This window comes from Carlito syrichta, unplaced genomic scaffold (genome assembly GCF_000164805.1).
Source record: "Carlito syrichta isolate Samal-C Ts95f unplaced genomic scaffold, Tarsius_syrichta-2.0.1 Scaffold303232, whole genome shotgun sequence".
In the NCBI taxonomy this organism is placed as follows: domain Eukaryota; kingdom Metazoa; phylum Chordata; class Mammalia; order Primates; family Tarsiidae; genus Carlito; species Carlito syrichta.
In genome coordinates, this window is record NW_007247328.1 from 430145 (window position 1) to 438214 (window position 8070).

The 8070-nt window shown below is 41.6% G+C and overlaps 1 protein-coding gene across 2 annotated transcripts in view; it reads left to right on the forward strand.

Moving 5' to 3' along the window:
• Positions 1-8070, forward strand: part of LOC103260518 (phospholipid-transporting ATPase IB) — a 549519-nt gene that overhangs the window by 524 nt on the left and 540925 nt on the right. The gene's annotated exons all lie outside the window — the stretch shown is intronic.

The window sequence follows — 8070 nt, forward strand, 5'->3', positions numbered from 1 at the left end:
TGCATGGCCTCTGCCTGCCTCTCCTCTGCGTCCAGGACGTGCCCGGCCTGTCTGTGAGCCCAGGAAGTTTCCATTCCAGAGTCCCCGACCAAAATGGGGTCTTGCCTCTTCTCATACCTGCTCTCTGCCCGGAATCCCCCTAGACTTGTTTTAGGTCGATTGATAGCTGTCCTTGGCAATTGTCCCACCTCATGGTGGAGGCGTGCTTCCTGGGGGCATCCCGCAAGTCACAAGGACTCACGTTCAGTTCTAAACGGCCCACACCGTCTGTGGAGAGGTCTTCACAGGCTGGGAAACTTTGCCCAGAGTTAGAAGGATGGATGCCAACTGGCATTTAAATGCCTGCTTTTTGCTGGTCCTGTGTCAGGGGCCCTAGCTGTACTTGTTTCGTGAATCTCCATAACGTCTGGAGCAGGCATGATTACCTGCAGCTCAGGGAACTGAAATACAAAGATGCTAAATGATGTACCTGTGGTTACATAGCCCCTAAATGGCAGAGCTGGAAATTGAACCCGGCCCATCTGACTACCAAGCTGAAGTTCTTTCTGCTGTGCAAAGCTAGTTCTTCAGCACAGGTGTTTGTACACTTTCAAATTGCATTAAACTTTCAGGCTTAGACGGCTCGATGTCTTTGAGCAGCTCAGAACACCGTGCTTGGGTGTAGAGGAGCTGGGTGTAGTGATTGATCAGGTTCCCTGTCAATTACTGGCAAACCTGAATTCCAACCCGGTGTTCTTGTTTGAAGGTTCTGGCTAAAACTGTGTTGTGGTTATATGTTTCAGGGTTCTACTGCTGCATTCATATCTGTGCAGACTGTTTAGTCTGTCATCTTTATGTAGAAAGGTTTGGCTGTTGGACATTACTGTAGCTAGGTAGGACTTGGAGTAGGATAATTGGGCCTATTCTATGGCAGTGACACCTTCATTTATTAAGGGAGTGTTAGATGATGGTGGCTTTATTTGAGGTTTTCAGGATGATGGTTGGGTGTATTTTACACTTAAAAGTGTAGCTTAGAAAGAATAGCTGAGTCTTTATTTCAGAATGAGTGGGCTTGGTTTAAGATACAAAGCACCAGTCGCAATGAACTACCATTCACAAACAAGGATGGCTGTATCCAAAAAGACAGAAAATGGGTGATGGCAAAGATGTAGAGAAATTGGAACCCTCCTGCGTTGCTGATGGGTGGGAATGAAAACTGATGGCGCTTTCTTGGAAAACAGTTTGGTTGTTCTTCAGAAGATTCAGTGTAACATTGTCATCTAACCCAGTCATTCCACTCTTAGGTAAATATAACCTGGAGAAATGAAAGCATATGTCCACACAAAAACTTATATGCACATGTTCAGAGTAGCATTATTTTTAATAGCCAAAAAGTAGAAGCAATCCAAATGTCCATTAACTGATAAATGAATAGATAAAATGGGGTAAGTCCATATATGATGGGATATTATTTGCCGATAAAAAGAATTAAAGTACTGATACTGCACTGGATAAGTCTTGGTAACATCATGCTAAGAAAAAGAAACCAGGCACAAAGACTTCATTTTATGTGATTCTGTGGCAAATCTATGGAGACTGAAGGTAGATTCATGGTTCCTAGGGCTGGAGAAGGGGAGTGACGGTGTGCATGAGATTTTATTTTGGGGTGATGGTTGCACAACTCTGTGAAATGTTCTTAAAACCATGTGGAATCCAATACTGCTCCGAGTTCCGTTTTTTCACACCTTCTCATATGAGTTTCTGTTGAATTACTTTTAAAAAGATAAAGATCGTTCGTAAAAAGATAGCATGTAAGGACATTGGAATTGAAGAGTTACTTTTCTTTTTCACCTTGAGAATGTTTTCAACATTTTGCCTAGTCCCTATTTGTTACTTTATTTTGTTTTATCCACCTGTGCATGCAGAAACTGGCGGGAATAAGATGGAGCCCTTGTTTTTGTCTAAATTCTTTAGTTCCATGGAAGGTGAAGATTTTTTTTTTTTTTGAGTTAGAGTCTCACTCGGTCGCAGCCTCGCCTGCTGGGCTCCGGCGATCCTTCCGCCTCAGTCTTCCGAGTAGCCGGAATTACAGGCAAGCGCTACCACGCCCGACTGATTTTTTGATTTATTGTAGAGATGAGGTCTCGCTGCCCAGGCGGGTCTCGAACCCGCGGGCTCAGGCAATTTACTCGCCTCAGCCTCCCAAGGGCACGGGATTACAGGCTGAGCCACCGAGCCCGGCTTGGTGAAGATTCTTAAGAGTTTGAGTAGTGTGCAGCCTCACTACTTGTTCTGTCATAAAGACTGAAAACTGACTTTTGGGACCGATTTTATTATTAGTTAGAGGGATTTCAATTGGCTACTCGTTGTATGGTTTTATTTTTCCTTTTTTTGGTGGGAGGAAAGATAAGTACAGGCAGATACCCCAATTCTATTTAAAGCTTCATATAAGCATGTCACTGAATTGGTTGAAATATATAATATTAAATATGAAGATTCATACAATTTCTGAATTCATGGCTTCTACTGTGAGCATAGGTTTCCAAAAGCACTGAATAGGGCCTCAAAAATTAAAATGTGGTCCTTAGCTGGATGTGGTGGCTCATGCCTGTCATCCCAGCACTTTGGGAGGCTGAGACGAGAGGATTGCCTGAGCCCAGGGGTTCACGACCAGCCTGGGCAACTTGGCGAGACCTTGTCTCTACCATAAATTTAAAAATTAGCCAGGTGTGGTGGCAAGCGCTTGTGGTTCCAGCTACCCGGGAGGCTGAGGCAGAAGGATCACCTGAGCCCCACAGGTAGAGGCTGCAGGGGTCATGAGCGTGCCACTGCACTCCAGCCTGGACAACAGAGTGAGGCCTCAACTCAAATAAATAAATAAATAACAATAAAAAATGTGGTCCTTAATGATCTGTAAAATGGCTTTGAGCATTTGATTTGCCTCGACTATGTGTTTAAATAGGAATTGCTAATGGTTGTCAGTAACTTGTAGTTCATTAAGGAATCAATTAAAAACCTTCTTAGCATTATAGTTTAAGGATTTTACAAACCATTGAGCCCTGCAATTTTAGCACTTTAATGTTGGTGAAGTCAAGTTTTATACAAATACTGGTTTGTTAAAAAAAAAAAAAAAAAAATAAGGCTTTTTATCTTGGCCAGGAATGCTTACTAAAAGTTGACAAAGCCATTCAAAGGGATATTTTCATAAAAGGATAAAAGATTTCTTTGAAATATAATTATTCTTAAAAAAAAAGGCTAATGGTTTTTCTCAGAGGCAGGGGCACAGAGGGCTTATCCTAGTTTGTTTCTAAATTGAGCTTTATGAAAAGAAGAAGCCACACGAGACAGATGAGGCTTAGGCTTGTCTGCCGACTCAGGGATGTCTGACTTAATTGGATGTTGTCTCCTTGGGGTTGCCCACCCTCTTGGGAACAGAGTTCTTAGACTCACTTTTCCCCACCCCAGTCCTCTTCTGGCTTAGCTTGGAGGTTGCTCTGTGCTTTGTCTCGGTGGGCAACTGGTATTTTGACTTCAGGACAGGGATGAGAGTTTGATGCGAAGGGAGGAAGGTTGGTGAGGGGTGACGTGGTACAATTCAGGTCAGAGATTGCGGTTCAGGGTTAACACTGGGAACTCACGTGACTCAAGAAAGAATACCGCAGGCCGCCTAGGATTAAAGTAGGCAGATACCAACTCTTCTGTTTCAAGCCTTGTGTAAGTATTTCATTGAATTGGTTGAAATGCATCATATTAAATATTAAGATTCATACAGTTTCTGAGTTCATGGCTTAGCCTGTGAGCGCAAGTTTCTGAATGCACCTGATAGGATCTAAGAAATTAAAATACAGTCCTTAGTGTTCTGTAAAATGGCCTTTGAGTGTTCTCCAAGGGAAGGAGTGAAAAGGACACCTCTGGGGTCTACTGTGGCCTTAGCACCCCTCAAAGGAAAGCACTACATGGAAACTTCAAACTTGCCTGGGGCAAATCCTTGAATTTTGGGAAGAGACTGCACCACGTATGTGGATGTTTCGCCAAAACTTGCTCTTGTCCTTGGCACTGACAAGAACACCAGCGTTTGAGCTGAAGCCTGTGGTAGATTAATTAAGTTTTCAGCTATTGAAGTCCATGAATTTGGATGACCATAATGGAGAATTCTGAAATCGTCTTTTTCTCCTATGCATTGACTTTCTAGGGCCTTCATGGTGAACACAGTAACTCTCTTTACTATCTAAAAATGTCTAGTAATTAGCAGGATTCAATGTTTATATACATATAGAGGATTATGTATGTGTCCCCCTAACAAAATCCCTTTTTTCTGAAGTGTACAATCATATACCCTTTAAAATGTTTTAAACGCGTAAGTGCATTATTCAGCCATCTAGGGCATACAAGGGTATGCCTCCTGGGCTTAAGAGATCCGTTTGCTAACAATTTTTAATATATCCATAGAGTTGTGCAAACATCATCATAGTCAATTTTAGAGCATTTTCATCCCCATCCCTACCTCCCAACAGCCTCAAGCAACCACTAATCTATTTTATATCTCTAGAGATTTCCCTGTTTTTTGGTTTTGAGTTGAGGTCTCACTGTCACCCAGGTTGGGACTACAGGTGTGTGCCAGCACGCCCGACTAACTTTTTTCTTTTTTGTAGAGATGAGGTCTTGCTACGTTGCCCAGGCTGGTCTTGAACTCCTGGACTCAACCAATCCTCCCACCTCTGCCTCCCAAACTACTGAAATTACAGGCATGAGCCATCGCGTCCGGCCTGTGTTTTAAGCTGAATAGTAAATGTTTACAAAAAACTTGCTATTTAGAGGAACCTGGTGGTGAACTTCTAATTTTGCGTATCTGAATTGTCAAAAATACTTAATGTTAACATGTCCTGCCCCCCCACTGGAAAATATCTTGAAATCATTTACCAAAGGAATGAGCAGTATTTATGCCATCACTATCAGGCATCTGTCATCTTGCCCCGTCGTGATTATGAGCATGCCATGCAAAATAGTGACTTCCAGGGCTGTAAGGCAGTTTCCTTCAATGTTGGAAATAAGATCTTCAAACCAAGTTGCGAATGTTTACAGATACTCAGTTTTGAATAACTTGCTTGTTTCAGGTGGGCGTTTTAGTTAGCAAAATCTTTATTAAAGCCATAATGTGAACATCGTCAAGTTACTGCCTCTCTTCATGTTGGTTTGTCTTAAAGGAAAATTACTTCACATAAATATTTTTGTTGGCTTTTGCCAAGGTAGGTTTAAAATAGAATATCCCTTTAAGGAAAAGGGGATTGAGCACTAGAGGATCGCTGTTTTATAGCATCATGCTGGGATCCTAATGTCTGAGGGATTATGTTTGTTTTAAGGGGTAGAGAGAGCAGAATAACCTTCAGTAGCCAGTGTGTGCATGAATGTTGGAGTCAGAAGGAATGTGTGGTACAAGATCCAGTGTCGCTGAGGGCTGCGAGAATGAAGATTCTCCTCTCACTGTTTTTTTTTTTTTTTTTTTTTTAGGAAGATAAGAATGTTTTTATTAATCTACATTCATATTCACTAAAACCAATCATCATAATAAAAGACAATATCATAGGATTTTAAAAGGCACTACTCCAGAGTGATAGACATGAAATTTAGCAACATTAAAATTGATGTTAACAGATGTGGAACAACACCCATTTTATTGACAGAGAAACCAATCAGGCAAAGCTGTAAGCAAAAGTTACTTGTTGGAAGCTTGAACTACAATTTGGGAGTGGCTCTACTGAAACCATTCAACTCCACTCAACTAAGAAACAAACTATTCTCCTATATCCCCTTAGAAGCTGGCATTCATTATTAGCTGGAGTGTTACAACAATTATCCAGCTTTAATTCAGAATGTTAGAGGAAGATTGGTCCAGAAAGGAATATGGCGCATTATCTCAGCATGGAACCTCCCCAGCGCAGCCTTGTGACCTGATGGAGACCAGCCTGGCCAGAGAGCCACGTGGCCTGAAACTGCAGAGAGAATTTCTTCTTCTGTCATTAGTTCATAGCTCTGATTGATCCACAGGAGCCCTAGGACTTGCTAGCCAGGGCCTTTTTGTATTTCTAAAAGAGGATTTTTCAAATTCCTACCTCATAGGGTTGGGGGAATTAATAGTACATGTAAAGTTCTCAGAAAAGTGCCTAGAAGAAATCAAGACTGAGAATATTTGTTATTAAAGAAAAAAAGATTTGATTAATATTCCTCTCAATGTTTTAAAGCTACAGAGTTTAGGTCGGATTTGGTCTTTGTGTGTAAACTGCTTACAGTTTGACAAAGAAGCAATACCAAGACCTAGTAAGAATTATAACTTTTTTTTTTTTTTTGAGACAGGGGCTTGCTCTGTCGCCCAGGATAGAGTGCAGTGGCATGATCATAGCTCACTGGGCTCAACAGATCCTCCTACCTCAGCCTCCTGAGTAGCTGGGACTAACAGCATGCACCACTGTGTCTGGCTAATTTTTTAATTTTTTTTTGTAGAGACAGGGTTTTGCTGCATTGCCCAGGCTGGTCTCAGTCTCCTAGCCTCCAGCTATTCTCCCACCTCAGCCTCCCAAAGTGCTGAGATTATAGGTGCGAGTTCCTGTGCCTGGCCCTATAACTTTTTTTTGACTCACGTGAAGGTCATTGTCTTAAAAACTAAGGTTTGCATATCTCTGGTTTGAGACCACTATTCTTTTCAAGTTTGGCAAAGGTAAAGTATTCCTTATCGAGAGTAAATGTTGATGTTGAAAGCATTCTGTCTACCTACCTTCAAACTGTCTCAAGATCTTCCTTCTGAATACATTGCTTTTAGCTTAGAGGCAGATACACTGGCTAATCTCTAAACCAGGTACTGTGTTTTCGGAACACGAATGGCACACACATCCCGGGTCCTTATTCTGTGAATTCCAGCAGTGACTAATGCTGTGCAAAAGTCTTGTAATTAGAGCTGTTATGAGGTTTATACCCCGAACAAGGCTTTTGAGGAATCCTACAGATTAAAATATTGAAATTGAGGGAGCTTGGCATTGTGTATTTGAGGTAACCATTGAATGTGTGAGCTTTCTTGAAGTGTATTTTTAGCAACAGAAAGCGTGTCAGCCTTGGGCCAGTTTTGTATCTGATGTTTCTAAGGAAACAGCACATGTTTAGGAAGATAGACTTTCCCGGTGATTTCTTTATTAAGTTGACCTGTGTGTGGGTGGCTAGCAGAACACAGTTTGAATTTGACCCAAGAAACATCGATGCCATCCCCATTAAAAAAAATAGGTAAAGGCATTGACTTGAGAATTCTGGTCAGTAGAATTCTGACTTCTTCCCAAATTCTGTTAACTCTTATTGTCTGCTGAGACCTCGGGAGCATTTCTGATTCTTTGATAAACAGAATTAAGCATCTTCATTTGTAAGACAGATGCTAAAATTTAACCAGAATTGGAAGAGACCAAGGAGACAAGATGACTAAATGCCACGTGGGTCCCTGAACTGGATTCTGGAACAGAACAAGTACATTGGTAGAAGACTGGTGAACCTTGAATAATATTAACTAATATTGCACCTGTGTTATTTTCTTAGTTTTGATAACTGTGCTATGCTGACGTAAAATGTTCAACCTGGCTTAGGGCCGATGGCAATTCTATTATTTTTGCAACTCTTCTGTAAGTATACAATTTCCTCCAAAAAAAAAAATTCCTTAGACTTAAGGAGAAGTATCTGGGAGAGGAGGAACTTTGTGCCAAACCCTTGTCTTTCTGCTGCATATGTTAGTAGATATTTGGGTCTTTTGTTAGAAACAGACACAATTTTGAAGGGATGATAGTCAGTAGGAAGAAGGATCTATATCTTTGCATGTTTGTTGGATGAGTAGACAACAGAGCACATGCTATCTGGGCATCAGAGAACTTTCTCTGAGCTCACAAACAGCACTAAGAGTTTGTTTGCATAATGTCTGAGCTAGCTGTATGGAAGTTGGAAAAGTAGGTAGCAGCCGGGCGTGGTGGCTCAAGCCTGTAATCCCAGCACTTTGGGAGGTCAAGGTGAGGGGATTGCCTGAGCCCGCGGGTTCGAGAACAGCCTGGGCAACTTGGCGAGACC